Raw genomic sequence first — 18,020 nt, 5'->3', positions numbered from 1 at the left:
GGCAAAAATTCTTAAGTTTTCTAAAAAAATATATATATGTATATATATTATACATACTATTTACATATATGCATGCAAAAGCTTTTCTACTACACTTGATAAAGGCTTGAGAAAGACCATCAAACAAAAAAGAAAGGGAGAAATTGGAAAGCATAAACCAACTGAAATCGGAGCACTGAATATGAAATAGAAAAAGTGAAACAAACTAGATAAAAGTAAAAGATCATAACATAGAAAAAATGACATTTGTGTATGTCCTCTTTATTTGTCTCTACTAAGTTTGGTGGAACTCTCTGAATACTCAGAAAAGCTGCAAACATACGTTGTGGCTGAATTTGACTGATGATGGTTTCAGTGCCACACTGAAATGCATGCTGAAGTTTTTGCTTTGATACTGATCTCTAATGTGTGTGTGTGTGTTGTGCATTTGCATCTATATTTATATATACATCTTTGTGGATATATATATATATGCATAACTCTTCATATATGTGTGTATATTCACATATGTGTTTACATGTACTTATATGCATACATTTGTATTTGTATACAAGCATGCCTACATTTGTGTGTTTGTTCATGTGTGTGTATAGAGGTTGAGAGATCAGACAATGGTATTTATTTACTTATCTATTTATTTTTGGCTGTGTTGGATCTTTGTTGCTAGGGGGGCTTTCTCTAGTTAGGGCAAGTAGGAGGGGCTACTCTCTAGTTGCAGTGGCGTGGGCTTCTCATTGCAGTGGCTTCTCTTGTTGCCAAGCACAGGCTCTAGGGCACATGGGATTCAGTAGTTGTGGTTCCTGGAGTCAAGAGCACAGGCTAAATAGTTGTGGCCCATCGTCTTAGTTGCTCTGAGGCATATGGGATCTTCCCAGATCAGGGATTTAGCCCGTGTTTCCTGCATTACCAGGCGGATTCTTTACCACTGAGCCACCAGGGAAGTCCCTAAGAAGTCCCTAAGAATTTAATTTTTGGTTTAGTTTGTAAGCAACAGTCATTACTTCAGGTGGTATGGTTATAATAGCTGCTTTAATATATTTTTCTGGTGATTCCAATACTTGCATCATCCTGAAGTTGTCTCTCTTGTTTGAATTTTAGCTTGTAACTTTTAAACTTTTTCCTGGTTCTTCATACACCAATTAATTTTAAGTATATCCTAGACATTTTAGTATTATATTGTTAGACATGGTATCTGACTTAATACTAAGGAGTGTGTTTATTTTTTGTTTGTTTGTTTAGTTTAGTTTTGTTTTAGGTTCAGACCACAAATTTTTATCCTAATTTTTTGTTGCAGTCTCAGTTAAAATTTCAAAGTCTTTGCAGTGCTATTCATATCTGGCCCAAATATGGGCCACCCACTGAGGAAAGTGGGATCTAGACAGTAGTCTACTTGTTTGATCAGTTCTAAAATTATTTGATATTGTTCTTAGCTTGAGATCCAAGTGTATGCAGTCTTTTCTTGAGCCAAGAGCTTTATACACAATTTTACATGGTTAGGTTGGGCTCTAAGCATGAGGGCAAACATTGTTAAGAAGAACAGAGTGCCCTGGCACATTTAAAAATGATTCCGTTTCCCCTCTTTCCCTTTCCTGCTGGAAGCATGAGAAGTTTTCACAGTGACATATTTATTGTACTGTGAGAACCTGGCTAAGTTCCTAGAGGTAAAACAAAAGTGTGGAGAACTCCTATAACTGGGTCATCCTGGGGTTTTTAACTCAAAGACTTGTCCACACCGCTGGTTCCTACAGAGGTTCCTGACCTTGAATTTTTGCTTTGCTAAGTTAGGATTCTCTGTATTCACTTGTCTCTCCAATGTTCAGGGAGCAGTTTGGCCTATGATCTCTCTTCTCTATGAATCTAAGATGAGTTGCTGACTTTTCAGTGTGTTCAACTTTTAACTTGCAGTTAGGGTGGAATGGCAACGTCCAATCTCCTCGTATGTGGAACAGGAGTTGAAGCCTGCCGTTGACTGATTTCTTAAAAACATGAAACCAATCTTGTAGTCTTGGGATAATCTCTGCTTTGTCATAATTTACTATCATTTTATGTATCGCCATGTTGATTTTTGTGACTATATTCAAGAATGACATTTGAGTGTAATTTTGAGGTTTTTAAAACTGCCCTTTTCAGATGTCAATAAAATTCATTAACAACTTGGGTAGTAATCACCTCCCATGCCAGCTGCATTTTCTGAAAATTTCTAAAGAATGGATGCTATTTTTTTCTTGAGCATGTGATAGAATTCACCTATGTGAATATATGGAAATAGAGGGGTATTTGGAAGTTTGTGAAGTTATTCAAATTTTTAATAAAAAGAAGCTTTTTATTTCAGCTTTTATCAATTCTAGGGTTAAGATTGCATTTTTCTTAGGTTTGGAATTTTTTGACCTACCTAAATTGTCAAATTTATTGCTATTAAATGGATGATTATACTGTATCAATAACATTATATAACAATTTATTTAGAAATAATTAGTCTATCATAATCTATACCATTTAAAGTGTACAAATCAATGGTTTTTATGCTATTTATAGAATTTTGCAATCAACACTACTATCTAATTCCAGAACATTTCTTTTTTTTTAATTTTATTTTTAAACTTTACAAATTGTATTAGTTTTGCCAACCATCAAAATGAATCTGCCACAGGTATACATGTGTTCCCCATCCTGAACCCTCCTCCCTCCCTCCCTATACCATCCCTCTGGGTCGTCCCAGTGCACTAGCCCCAAGCATCCAGTATCGTGCTTCGAACCTGGACTGGCAACTCATTTCATACATGATATTGTACATGTTTCAATGCCATTCTCCCAAATCTTCCCACCCTTTCCCTCTCCCACAGAGTCCATAAGACTGTTCTATACATCAGTGTCTCTTTTGCTGTCTCGTACACAGGGTTATTGTTACCATCTTTCTAAATTCCATATATATGCGTTAGTATACTGTATTGGTGTTTTTCTTTCTGGCTTACTTCACTCTGTATAATAGGTTCCAGTTTCATCCACCTCACTAGAACTGATTCACATGTATTCTTTTTAATGGCTGAGTAATACTCCATTGTGTATATGTACCACTGCTTTCTTATCCATTCATCTGCTGATGGACATCTAGGTTGCTTCCATGTCCTGGCTATTATAAACAGTGCTGCGATGAACATCGGGGTACACGTGTCTCTTTCCCATCTGGTTTCCTCAGTGTGTATGCCCAGCAGTGGGATTGCTGGATCATAAGGCAGTTCTATTTCCAGTTTTTTAAGGAATCTCCACACTGTTCTCCATAGTGGCTGTACTAGTTTGCATTCCCACCAACAGTGTAAGAGGGTTCCCTTTTCTCCACACCCTCTCCAGCATTTATTGCTTGTAGACTTTTGGATCGCAGCCATTCTGACTGGTGTGAAATGGTACCTCATAGTGGTTTTGGTTTGCATTTCTCTGATAATGAGTGATGTTGAGCATCTTTTCGTGTGTTTGTTAGCCATCTGTATGTCTTCTTTGCAGAAATGTCTATTTAGTTCTTTGGCCCATTTTTTGATTGGGTGATTTATTTTTCTGGAGTTGAGCTGTAGGAGTTGCTTGTATATTTTTGAGATTAGTTGTTTGTCAGTTGCTTCATTTGCTATTATTTTCTCCCATTCTGAAGGCTGCCTTTTCACCTTGCTAATAGTTTCCTTTGATGTGCAGAAGCTTTTAAGTTTAATTAGGTCCCATTTGTATATTTTTGATTTTATTTCCAATATTCTGGGAGGTGGGTAATAGAGGATCCTGCTGTGATGTATGTCGGAGAGTGTTTTGCCTATGTTCTCCTCTAGGAGTTTTATAGTTTCTGGTCTTATGTTTAGATCTTTAATCCATTTTGAGTTTATTTTTGTGTATGGTGTTAGACAGTGTTCTAGTTTCATTCTTTTACAAGTGGTTGACCAGATTTCCCAGCACCACTTGTTAAAGAGATTGTCTTTAATCCATTTTATATTCTTGCTTCCTTTGTCAAAGATAAGGTGTCCATATGTGCATGGATTTATCTCTGGGCTTTCTATTTTGTTCCATTGATCTATATTTCTGTCTTTGTGCCAGGACCATACTGTCTTGATGACTGGCTTTGTAGTAGAGCCTGAAGTCAGGCATGTTGATTCCTCCAGTTCCATTATTCTTTCTCAAGATAACTTTGGCTATTCGGAGTTTTTTGTATTTCCATACAAATTGTGAAATTATTTGTTCTAGCTCTGTGAAGAATACCATTGGTAGCTTGATAGGGATTGCATTGAATCTATAAATTTCTTTGGGTAGTATACTCATTTTCACTATATTGATTCTTCCAATCCATGAACATGGTATATTTCTCCATATATTTGTGTCCTCTTTGATTTCTTTCACCAGTGTTTTATAGTTTTCTGTGTATAGGTCTTTAGTTTCTCTAGGTAGATATATTCCTAAGTATTTTATTCTTTCCATCGCAATGGTGAATGGAATTGTTTCCTTAATTTCTCTTTCTGTTTTCTCATTATTAGTGTATAGGAATGCAAGGGATTTCTCTGTGTTGATTTTATATCCTGCAACTTTACTACAATCATTGATTAGTTCTAGTAATTTTCTGGTGGAGTCTTTAGGGTTTTCTATGTAGAGGATCATGTCATCTGCAAATAGTGAGAGTTTTACTTCTTCTTTTCCAATTTGGATTCCTTTTATTTCTTTTTCTGCTCTGATTGCTGTGGCCAAAACTTCCAAAACTTCCAAAACTATGTTGAATAGTAATGGTGAAAGTGGGCACCCTTGTCTTGTTCCTGACTTTAGAGGAAATGCTTTCAATTTTTCACCATTGAGGATAATGTTCGCTGTGGGTTTGTCATATATAGCTTTTATTATGTTGAGGTATGTTCCTTCTATTCTTGCTTTCTGGAGAGTTTTTATCATAAATGGATGTTGAATTTTGTCAAAGGCTTTCTCTGCATCTATTGAGATAATCATATGGTTTTTGTTTTTCAATTTGTTAATGTGGTGTATTACATTGATTGATTTGCAGATATTGAAGAATCCTTGCATCCCTGGGATAAAGCCCACTTGGTCATGGTGTATGATCTTTTTAATGTGTTGTTGGATTCTGATTGCTAGAATTTTGTTAAGGATTTTTGCATCTATGTTCATCAGTGTTATTGGCCTATAGTTTTCTTTTTTTGTGGGATCTTTGTCAGGTTTTGGTATTAGGGTGATGGTGGCCTCATAGAATGAGTTTGGAAGTTTACCTTCCTCTGCAATTTTCTGGAAAAGTTTGAGTAGGATAGGTGTTAGCTCTTCTCTAAATTTTTGGTAGAATTCAGCTGTGAAGCCGTCTGGACCTGGGCTTTTGTTTGCTGGAAGATTTTTTATTACAGTTTCAATTTCTGTGCTTGTGATGGGTCTGTTAAGATTTTCTATTTCTTCCTGGTTCAGTTTTGGAAAGTTGTACTTTTCTAAGAATTTGTCCATTTCTTCCACGTTGTCCATTTTATTGGCATATAATTGTTGATAGTAGTCTCTTATGGTCCTTTGTATTTCTGTGTTGTCTGTTGTGATCTCTCCATTATCATTTCTAATTTTATTGATTTGATTTTTCTCCCTTTGTTTCTTGATGCGTCTGGCTAATGGTTTGTCAATTTTATTTATCCTTTCAAAGAACCAGCTTTTGGCTTTGTTGATTTTTGCTATGGTCTCTTTTGTTTCTTTTGCATTTATTTATGCCCTAATTTTTAAGATTTCTTTCCTTCTACTAACCCTAGGGTTCTTCATTTTTTCCTTTTCTAGTTGCTTTAGGTGTAGAGTTAGATTATTTATTTGACTTTTTTCTTGTTTCTTGAGGTATGCCTGTATTGCTATGAACTTTCCCCTTAGGACTGCTTTTACAGTGTCCCACAGGTTTTGGGTTGTTGTGTTTTCATTTTCATTCATTTCTATGCAAATTTTGATTTCTTTTTTGATTTCTTCTGTGATTTGTTGGTTATTCAGCAGCGTGTTGTTCAGCCTCCATATGTTGGAATTTTTAGTAGTTTTTCTCCTGTAATTGAGATCTAATCTTACTGCATTGTGGTCAGAAAAGATGCTTGGAATTTTTTTTTTTTTTTTTTTTTGAATTTACCAAGGCTAGATTTATGGCCCAGGATGTGATCTATCCTGGAGAAGGTTCCATGTGCGCCTGAGAAAAAGGTGAAATTCATTGTTTTGGGATTAAATGTCCTATAGATATCAATTAGGTCTAACTGGTCTATTGTATCATTTAAAGTTTGTGTTTCCTTGTTAATATTCTATTTAGTTGATCTATCCATAGGTGTGAGTGGGGTATTAAAGTCTCCCACTATTATTGTGTTATTGTTAATTTCTCCTTTCATACTTGTTAGCATTTGTCTTACATACTGTGGTGCTCCCGTGTTGGGTGCATATATATTTATAATTGTTATATCTTCTTCTTGGATTGATCCTTTGATCATTATGTAGTGACCTTCTTTGTCTCTTTTCACAGCCTTTGTTTTGAAGTCTATTTTATCTGATATGAGTATTGCTACTCCTGCTTTCTTTTGGTCCCTATTTGCATGGAAAATCTTTTTCCAGCCCTTCAATTTCAGTCTGTATGTGTCCCCTGTTTTGAAGTGGGTCTCTTGTAGACAACATATGTAGGGGTCTTGTTTTTGTATCCATTCAGCCAGTCTTTGTCTTTTGGTTGGGGCATTCAACCCATTTACGTTTAAGGTAATTACTGGTAAGTATGATCCCGTTGCCGTTTACTTTATTGTTTTGGGTTCGAATTTATACACCATTTTTGTGTTTCCTGTCTAGAGAATATCCTTTAATATTTGTTGGAGAGCTTGTTTGGTGGTGCAGAATTCTCTCAGCTTTTGCTTGTCTGAGAAGCTTTTGATTTCTCCTTCATACTTGAATGAGATCCTTGCTGGGTACAATAATCTGGGCTGTAGGTTATTTTCTTTCATCATTTTAAGTATGTCTTGCCATTCCCTCCTGGCTTGAAGAGTTTCTATTGAAAGATCAGCTGTTACCCTTATGGGAATTCCCTTGTGTGTTATTTGTTGTTTTTCCCTTGCTGCTTTTAATATTTGTTCTTTGTGTTTGATCTTTGTTAATTTGATTAATATGTGTCTTGGGGTGTTTTGCCTTGAGTTTATCCTGTTTGGGACTCTCTGGGTTTCTTGGACTTGGGTGATTATTTCCTTCCCCATTTTAGGGAAGTTTTCAACTATTATCTCTTCAAATATTTTCTCATGGTCTTTCGTTTTGTCTTCTTCTTCTGGGACCCCTATGATTCAAATGTTGTAGCGTTTAATATTGTCCTGGAGGTCTCTGAGATTGTCCTCATTTCTTTTAATTTGTTTTTCTTTTATCCTCTCTGATTCATTTATTTCTGCCATTGTATCTTCTAATTCACTAATCCTACCTTCTGCCTCTGTTATTCTACTATTTGTTGCCTCCAGAGTGTTTTTAATTTCATTTATTGCATTATTCATTATATATTGACTCTTTTTTATTTCTTCTAGGTCCTTGTTAAACCTTTCTTGCATCTTCTCAATCCTTGTCTCCAGGCTATTTATCTGTGATTCCATTTTGATTTCAGGATTTTGGATCAATTTCACTATCATTATTCGGAATTCTTTATCAGGTAGATTCCCTATCTCTTCCTCTTTTGTTTGGTTTGGTGGGCATTTATCCTGTTCCTTTATCTGCTGGGTATTCCTCTGTCTCTTCATCTTGTTTAAATTGCTGAGTTTGGGGTGTCCTTTCTGTATTCTGGCAGTTTGTGAAGTTCTCTTTATTGTGGCGTTTCCTCGCTGTGTGTGGGTTTGTACAGGTGGCTTGTCAAGGTTTCCTGGTTAGGGAAGCTTGTGTCGGTGTTCTGATGGGTGGACCTGTATTTCTTCTCTCTGGAGTGCAATGAAGTGTCCAGTAATGAGTTATGAGATGTCTATGGTTTGGGGATGACTTTGGGCAGCCTGTATCTTGGAGCTCAGGGCTGTGTTCCTTTGTTGCTGGAGAATTTGCTTGGTATGTCTTGCCCTAGAACTTGTTGGCCCTTGTGTGGTGCTTGGTTTCAGTGTTGGTATGGAGGCGTTTGATGAGCTCCTGTCAATTAATGTTCCCTGGAGTCAGGAGTTCCCTGGAGTCAGGGTTTGGATTTAAGCCTCCTGCTTCCAGTTATTGGTCTTATTTTTACAGTAGTTTCAAAACTTCTCCTTCTATACAGCACCACTGATAAAACATCTACTTTAAAGATGAAAAGTTTCTCTACCATGAGGGTCACCCAGAGAGGTTCACAGCGTTACATGGAGAAGAGAAGAGGGAGGAGGGTGTTAGAGGTGACCCGAATGAGATGAGGTGGAATCAATAGTGGAGAGAGTGGGCTAGCCAATAATCACTTTCTTATGTGCACTCCACAACTGGACCGCTCAGAGATGTTCACGGAGTTATACAGAGAAGAGAAGATGGAGGAAGGAGACAGAGGTGGCCAGAAGGATAAAAGGGGGGAATGAAAAGGAGGGAGACAGATCCAGCCAGTAATCAGTTCCCCGAGTGTTCTCCTCCTTCTGGAACACACAGAAATTCACAGAGTTGGGTAGAGTAGAGAGGGGTTAGGGAGGAGACACAGGCGACCTGGTGGAGAATAAGGAGAGTCCAAAGGGAGAGAGAGCAGTTAAGCCAGTAATCTCGTTCCCTAGTGAAAAATGGGTACTGAAGATTGGGTTCTTAAAGGTACAAAATTGGTAACAAATACATAAAAGCAAAAATTAAAAATCTAGGGTAGAGTTTGGAATTTTAAAAATATGATGTTAAAGAAAAGAAGAATGAAAAGAAAGAGAGAAAAAACGAACAAACAGAAACAAACAAGGTCGCGAAAATTATAAAGAAAATATAGGTACAAAATTGATAACTAATACCAAAAAGCAAAAGTTAAAAATCTAGAGTAGAGTTTGGAATTTCAAAAATACAATGTTAAAAAAAAAAGAAGAAGAAAAAGAAAGATAGAAAAAAACAAAAACAGAAACAAACAATTTCACAAAAATTATAAAGAAAATACAGGTACAAAATTGATATCAAATACCAAAAAGCTAAAATAAAAAATCTAAACTAGAGTTTGGAATTTCAAAAATACAATGTTAAAGAAAAGAAGACAAAAAAAAAAAAAAAAGGTCAAAAAATTATAAAAAATATATATGTGAAGTTTGCTGAAGAAAAAAATAGGATCTTTTTTTTTTTTTTGCAAAGTAATAGGTTATAAAAGTGAAAATTAAAGGAATAATAGAGGACTTAAAATTTTTTTTAATTAAAAAAAAAAAGAAAGAATGAAGTTAAAAATAGTAAAAATATATCAAGGACTTTCTCTGGTTTTGTTGTGAGTATTGTGGGTTCAGCTCATTTTTGGCTAGTTCCTTGGTCCGACTTTTATTTCTCAAGATCTATAGGCCCCTTCCTATGTAGACGGTACTAACCACAGGGTTTTAATCTATTGCCTGTAGCTTCCAATGCAGTTCCCTCTGTTATAGCTTCTTCTGTTTGCTGGTCTCTTCAGTGTCTGGTTTCCGCCCTGACACAAAGGGGACGGTGGAGGACACTTTTTTTTTTTTTTTTCTTTTTAGGCTCACTTGTTCAGTCGTGCTGTGGGGAGGGAGGGAGGGATGCTGCAAACAAGTAACACTGGCGTGTGCTCGCAGTGCCTCAGCCACACTGGGTCTGCCCCCGCTCACCGCGCCTGTAGCCTCCCTGCCCACACTACTCAGGCTCTAGGTTGTTCCGCCGGGAACTATCGTGGCCGGCCCTGGGCTGCCTGCACCTCCCAGGTCCAAGCTGCTCAGGTTCAGGCACTCGGGCAGTCCTCAGAGGCGCAGACTCGGTTGGGCCTGCGTTTTGTGCCCTTCCCAGGTCCAAGCAGCTCAGGTGATGAGGTGTTTAGCGAGCGTGATTGCTGTGACTTATCGCCTCCCTGCCGCTGGGTTATCTACATGTACAACAGGCACACCCTCTCAGGGAGATGTTGACCGTCCAGACCCCCAAGAAGTTTTAGTTAGCAAAGAAGCCTGCCTACAGTTTTATAGATAATGTCTCTCTGGGGCTGCGATTGCCCCCTTCCTGCTCTGGCTGCGTGTCATCGGAGGTGGGAGGTCTGCAGCCGGCTATCTCTGTTCAGTCCTTTGTTCCGTGTGCGGGCCTGGCGGTGTCTTCAGTTAGGGCTGGCTTTTCGCGTGATAGATATCCCACAGTCTGGTTTGCTAGCCCAGATTATTTTGCTCAGATAGCGCTCAGGGTATTCAGGCCAGGTCCTTACTCTAAGCGATGCAGCCCACGCTGCACCTCTCTGCCCAGCCCCCACTTGCTAATGGCGTGTGCAGGCGTCTGCGCTGCTTCTCCACTGGGGAAGTTACCGTAGAGCTCGCAATCTGTGAGTTTTAATTGTTTATTTATTTTTTCTCCCTGTTATGTTGCCCTCTGTGCTTCCAAAGCTCGGCACAGATTTGGCAGTGAGAAGGTTTCCTGATGTTTGGAAACTTCTCTCTTTTTAAGACTCCCTTCCCGGGACGGAACTCCATCCCTCCCTCTTTTGTCTCTTTTTTTGTCTTTTATATTTTTTCCTACCTCCTTTTGAAGACTTGGGTTGCTTTTCTGGGTGCCTGATGTCCTCTGCCGGCATTCAGAAGTTGTTTTGTGGAATTTACTCGGCTTTTAAATGCTCTTTTGATGAATTTGTGGGGGAGAAAGTGTTCTCCCTGTCCTACTCCTCCGCCATCTTGGCTCCTCCTAATTCCAGAACATTTCATTTCCTCCAGTACTTCCTTTATCCATTAGCAGACACTCTCAATTTTCCACCCTCTGAGCCATAGGAAAGCACTAGTTGCTTTTTTTATACATTTGTCTCTTCTGGACTTTTACTAGAAATGGAATCACACAATTCATGGTATATGATTATTGGAAGCAATAGATAAAACTCTTCACATTACAAGTAATCCTCAGTAAGATTTGTGCCAATTTCTCTACAGAAACCATAGAGGACAGGTGACATTGGAATGATATATTAAAAAAACAGACAATGAACAAATGAAAACTTCTTTCAACCAAGAATTCTATATGAGGGGGAAATGGAAGGTAGATAAATTCATTCCAAGAGAAACAAAAACTGAGGGATTACACAGCTAGTAAGCCTGCTGGACAGAAAATAATAAAGTAGTCCTTCAGGGTGAAGTGACACAACACTGGTCACCTATTTGGAGGAATGTGAAGAAATAAACCACAAAGGTCAAGGGAATTGCACAGATTATGTGCAGTATTACTGTAAACGCCAGAATTACTGCATTTGGGGTTTCTTTCTGACTCTTCTTTTTTTTAAAAAAAATCATTTATTTATTAATGGCCTCACTGGGTCTTCGTTGCAGCAGGATCTTTGTTGCATCATGAGTGCTTCTCTCTAGTTGTGACACACGGGCTCCAGACCATGCAGATCAGGAGGCGTGGCCCACAGGCTTAGTTGCTCCACCACATGTGGCATTTTAGTTCCTGCACCAGGGATTGAACCCTCATCTCCTGCTTTGGAAGGCGGATTCTAAACACTGGATCACCAGGGAAATCCCTGTAACTTCTCTTTTTGCTCTCCTCTTTGTATGTTGATTTAAAATAGAGATGTATAAAGCAGTAACCATAAAACTGTTAATGGAAACCATGTACAAACATGATATTTGTCACAATAACTAAATAAGGGAATATAGCACAGCTGGGAAGAAGCAGAGTTTAGAATACTATGAAAACTATCTCACTACAATACACACTTGATTATTCTAAAATTAAGATACTAAGTATAATTCACAGCATGACCACCCAGCCTCCCCCCACCAAAAAAAAAACACAAAAAAAATGAAAAAAAATTTAAAGGCCCCAAACCTAAAAAAATAAATAAATAAATAAGTAAAGAAAAAGAGTGATAGTCACTTTGTACACTAGAAGAATCCAATTAATCACAGAAAAAAGACAGTAATTGAGGAATGAGGGAACAAAAAAGGTATGACATGTGGAAAGTAAGAAAATGTCAGGAAAAATCTTTCCTTGGAAGCAATCACCACAATACCAATGTATAAAACTTTTCAATGAAAAGACAGATTGGCAAAGGGAATTAACAACAAATGTCATCCACTATATGTTATCTACAAGAGCCTTGCCTTGTATCCAAAGACAGATAGTTTGAAAACAAAAGGATAGACAATGGTATTCCATGTAAATCATCCTAAAGTGATAGATGTAGTGGCTATACTGATATCAGATGAAATAGATTTTAACAAAAGTGTTTTTTTTTTTTAAACAGAATGCCAAAAACGGATTTCTGTGTTTTTAAAAGGATCAGTAAGAGGAGATGTAACAGTTATTTATCCATATAGTCCTAACAGACTCCCAGAATACATAAAACAGTAAATGACAGAACTGAACGGAGTACATAGTTCTCAATAATTCCTGGAGACTTCAATACTCTCTTTTCAATGAGGGATAGGCAGACAGACAGAAGACCAATAATGAAATTAAGGAAGGAACCCCCAGAACTAATTAACATCTGTAGAGCACACCGCCGAGAAAATCACATGTGTTAGGGAAGTTACAGCAAAGGAGAAGGAAAGTTTGCTACCCTTGCTTGACACGGACACACGTGAGAAGCAACCAGGAAGCATTATTCACAATTCTTCCATTGTGGGTGGCCTGGAGCTATGCTTTTCCACAACTCTTTAGAAAGCCAACCTGAACCTGCCCTGTGGGCTCCTTTCTGGATGATTGCCCCATGATCTACCTGCTACTGCATTCCATGATCCATCTGCAGTGACCAGCCTACACACACTACACTGGGATTCTTATCTCCAGAGGCTCTAGGGTGCCCCCCAGAAAGTGGGAATTGACCGTGGAGCAGTTAAGAAACTATGTCATCAGCACTCCCTGTCACTATTGGCTGAACACTCCCTTGGCTTCCACTCTATGGATTAATCGATGATCCCTAGTCTCAGAATGCATGCTGGGAGGGGCCAAGCACCAGGGGCAACCCAGTACCACTCAGGCCAGGATACAGTCAATTACCCATAGTTCCCTCCTCAGGTGCTAGAACAATAAGTTAGGGTGGGAAGAGATGGCTGAGGTTGAGAGAGACAACAGAATAGGCACAAGCCAAAGCACAATCCAGGCACCTTTGGCAGTTTCAACCCAGGTTGCCTTCACCTTAAACTAAAAAAACAAAAATTTAGTTAGCAAAGGAGAAGTGAGTTAAAGCTGTCCAGGGTCATGGTTGGGCCATCCTGTTGTGACAACTAAAGTTCTGTTTATCTCCCATCCAATGCACTAATAAAGGAGGGATCCCGTACCCTAAGTAGTGTGAGATGGCCAAGCATGCAACACTGGATAGATGGACAGCGAGCTGTTTGTGAGTCTCATGGACTAACAGCTGGCCGGGGGTGGGGGTGGGGGTGGGGGTGGCAACAGGAAACGCCAAGCAGGGCAATGAGGGTGTGGGACTTAAGAGGACAGTTCACCTGCAGGGACCATGGGAAATAAATGTTGTAGTAACAAGAGGATGGGGCACACCCACGTTCCCACACGAGGAGATGATTGTCCTATTGGAATACTGCACTGGCTGGCAGGGAAGTAGAACTTGGTGGCTGGGGGAATGGGTCCGGTACAGCTAGTCTGGTTGACAGGGGAGAATCAGCTGAGTGGGGTAGTCTTCCCACAAGGAAGGGGACATTGCAGGTGAGAGCAGGAGAAACCAGAGTTGGGCCAGTGGAGTAATATGAGTCTCAAAGGCATTAAGGCAGCATTGAAAATTTGAGGTCTTAATATACAGATGGGAATCTTATATAATGAGGTCTACAGATGAAAAGCAATCCCGTTCAAAATGACAGTGACTTTTTTTTGCAGAAAAAAAAGCTGGTCCTAAAATTCATGTGCAATTACAAGAGACCAGAAATAGCTAAGACAATCTTAAAAAAGAAAATTGGAAGATTCCACTACCCTGTGTCAGAATGTACCATGGCAGCAGTAATCAAGACGGTGTGGTACTGAGATAATGAAAGACATACAGATCAATGGAATAGAACAGGGAGTCTGGAAATAAACCCAGATATCTACCCTCAGTTGATTTTCCCCTGGCATATCAGATCATTAAGTGGTGAGAAGTGGGAATCTTGTCCCCAAAATGGTATGAGGACAGCAGGATATACATATGCAATAGAATAAAGTTGGACTCTTACATTATGCCAAATATGGACATTAAATGGATAAAGAATTAGCTGTAAGAGCTAAAAGCATAAAACTCTTAGAACAAATACAAGGTGTATTAGATTGCTGGGCTTGCTATCACAAAATACCACAGACCAATGGCTTAAACAGCACAAATTTATTTGCTGACAGCTTTGGAAACTAGAAGTCCAAGAACAAGGTGTGAGCAGGTTTGGTTTCTTGTGAGGGCTCTCCTGGCTTGCAGATGGCGAGCTTCTCCCTGCATCCTTACATGATCGTTCCTCCAGTGTATACCCATCTCTGGCATGTCTTCCTGTCACCAAGTATACTTTTGTCTAGGATACCAGTCAGACTCATTAGGGTCTAACCATATGACCTCTGCTGACCTTAAGGTCCTGTCACCAAAAACAACCGCATTTTGAGATAATGGGGCTTAGACATTAAACATGTGGAAATATGGGGGGGTCCATAATTCAGTCCTCACAAGGGGTAAATCTTCATAACCTTCATTTGGCAATGGATTCGTAAATATGATGATAAAAGCGTAAGTAACAAAAGAAGAACCAGATACATTGAATTTCTTTTTTTTCTTTTATTTATTTATTTTTTACACATATATATTTATGTATTTTTAATCTATTTTAATTAGAGGTTAATTACTTTACAATACATTGAATTTCATAAAAACCAAAAATATTTCTATATCAAAGAAGATTAACAAGACAGTGAAAGCACAACCTAGAAAATAGGATAAGAATCTTGTGGTATGCATATATCTAATAAAGGTCTAGTATCCAGAACACATGAAAAACATTTACAACTCAACAAGTAGCCAAGGAATCTGAGTGAGAAATGAGCATAGAATGTGAATACAAATTTTTCCAAACAAGATATACAAATGTGCCATAAGGACGTGAAAATAAGCTTAACATCATTAGTCATTAAGGAAATACAAGGAAAAGCCACCACATGATGTCACAATACATTAAAAAAGATGAGTAAGTAGATTTTTTTAAGTGAAAAATAAAACATAATTACAAGGACATAGAGGCACTGGGATCCCTGTACATTACTGTTGGGAAATGCCAAAGAATGTTCAAACTACCACACAAACGCACTCATTTCACATGCTAGCAAGCTAATGGTCAAAACCCTTCAAGCTAGGTTTCAACAATATGTGAACTGAGAACTTCCAGATTTACAAGCTGGATTTATGAAAGGCAGAGGAATCAGAGATTAAGCTGCCAACATCCACTGGATCATAGAAAGAATTCCAGAAAAACATCTACTTATGTTTCATTGACTATGCTAAAGCCTTTCCTTATGTGGATCACAAGAAACTATAGAAAAACTTAAAGGGACAGAAATACCAGACCATCTTACTTGCCTCCTTAAAAACCTATATGTAGGTCAAGAAGCAACAGTTAGAACCGGACATGGAATAACTGACTGGTTCTAAATTGGGAAAGGAGTACATAAAGGCTGTATAATGTCACCGTGCTTATTTAACTTATATGCAGAATACATCATGGGAAATGCTGGACTGGATGAAGGACAAGCTGGAATCAAGAATACCGAGAGAAGTACCAATAACCTGATATATGCAGATGACACCACACTTACGGAAGAATGCAAAGTGGAACTGAAGAGCCTCTTGATGAAAGTGGAAGAGGAGAGTGAAAAAGTTGGCTTAGAACTCAACACTCAAAAAACTAAGATCATGGCACTTGGTCCCACCACTTAATGGCAAATAGATGGGGAAACAATGGAAACGGTGACAGATTTATTTTCTTGGGCTCCAAAATCACTGCAGATGGTGAGTACAGCCATGAAATTAAAAGATGCTTGCTCCTTGGAAGAAAAGATATGACAAACCTAGACAGTGAATTAAAAAGCTGAGACATTACTTTGATGACAAAAGTCCATATAGTCAAAGTTTTTCCAGTAGTGATGTATGGATGTGAGAGTTGGACCATAAAGGAGGCTGAGCACCAAAGAATCGATGCATTCGAACTGAGGTGTTGGCGAACACTCTTGAGAGTCCCCTGGACTGCAAGGAAATCAAACCAGTCAATGCTAAAGGAAATCAACCCTGAATGTTCACTGGAAGGACTGATGCTGAAACTGAAACTCCAATACTTTGGCCACCTGATGCGAAGAGCCAAATCGGGCAGGAGGAGAAGGGGACAACAGAGGATGACATGGTTGGATGACATCACCAACTCTATGGACATGAGTTTGAGCAAACTCTGAGAGATGGTGAAGGAAAGGGAAGCCTGGAATGCTACAGTCAATGGGATTGCAAAAAGTGAGACACAATTGAGCAGCACAACAACTGAACAACAGCAAGTAGTTGTAAAAAAGAGTCTGAAAGCTCCTGAAAAAGGTAAAAACCGTATGGTTGTCTCATCAATTCCACTATTGGCTATATAAGCCAAAGAATTAGAAGTATTTGTTCAAACAAAAGGTAACAAAAAGTTCTATCCCCATGTTCATAGCAGCCCTAACCAAAATGGGAATCCAAATGGGAAACATCCCAAGGATCCACCAACTTGTCCTCAACTTGTTTCACATTCATAAACAAAAGTGACCCTCTGTACATGGGCATAGCACTCAGCCACAAAAAGGAATGAGAGAGGCCAGACACAAAATGTCACATATTGTACGATTTTATTTCTCTCAGCTATCTAGAAAATTTAAGTTCATAGAGGGAAACAGAAGATTAGTAGTTATCAGAGCCTGGTTGCAGTGAGGGGGAAATGGAAAAGGACTGATTACTGGCATGGGGTTTCCTTTAGAAGTGATGATTTATTTAGGCACAATAGAGAGAATGGCTGAGAAGCATTGTGAACGTACTAAATGCCTGTGACATTCACCACAATAGTGCAATAATATTTTTAAACATAAAAAGTGCTTATTGGCTTAAGACTTCTGCAAATAGATTGGGAACTGACTTCAACCAATGCTGGGCTGCCTTTGTGGCTCAGCTGGTAAAGAATCCTCCTGCAATGTGGGAGACCTGGGTCTGATCCCTGGATTTGGAAGATCCACTGGAGAAGGGAATGGCTACCCACTCCAGTACTCCAGTACTCAAGCCCAGAGAATTCCATGGACTGTGTAGTCCATGGGCTTGCAAACAGTCGGACATGACATGACTGAGTGACTTTCACTTTCACTTTTCAGCAAATGCTGAAATGCATGCTTTAGGAAAACAGTTTGAACATAACACTGGGGGACAAAAGAGAGGAATACTTGAAGATATCACGAAATTTTTAAAAGATACCCCTATAGTGTTAAGGAAGCTACTGAAGAGAGCCAATAGGTGTATTTGCCTTAAGAATTTTATTATTGTGGTGTTTCAGTGCTCCAGATCATAGCAGCCATTCTCCTAAAATATCCCGTAGTGGGCATAGGCACTCAGACATATGGCTCATAAAGTTTAATTGAGTCTTTTTCACTTAGAAATGGGCTTGACAGCTTGGGACCCAATGGACTATCCCCACTGAAAATACTGAGTATGAGTTAGGTAAAACAAAACAAGGGCGGTATAAGGGGTGAAATCTATAATGCATAAGTTCTATATAGGGCAAGGTTGATTATCTTCACTGTGTCTCCTACTAAAGGCCATAACTCCCAAATACCATCACCTGGGGGATGGAGTGGGTAAACATTTAAATATATGCATTTGGGAGGGGGTGTCACTGTTTAGTGTAGAGCAGGTGATCAGCCCAGTCATGAAAAGAAGTCTCTCTTCATTTCTTGGAGCCTTGAAGTGAACTGGGGAGCTCTGATGA

The sequence above is a fragment of the Bos indicus genome, chromosome X (assembly GCF_029378745.1).
Source record: "Bos indicus isolate NIAB-ARS_2022 breed Sahiwal x Tharparkar chromosome X, NIAB-ARS_B.indTharparkar_mat_pri_1.0, whole genome shotgun sequence".
In the NCBI taxonomy this organism is placed as follows: Eukaryota; Metazoa; Chordata; class Mammalia; order Artiodactyla; family Bovidae; genus Bos; species Bos indicus.
This window is presented reverse-complemented; position numbering follows the sequence as displayed.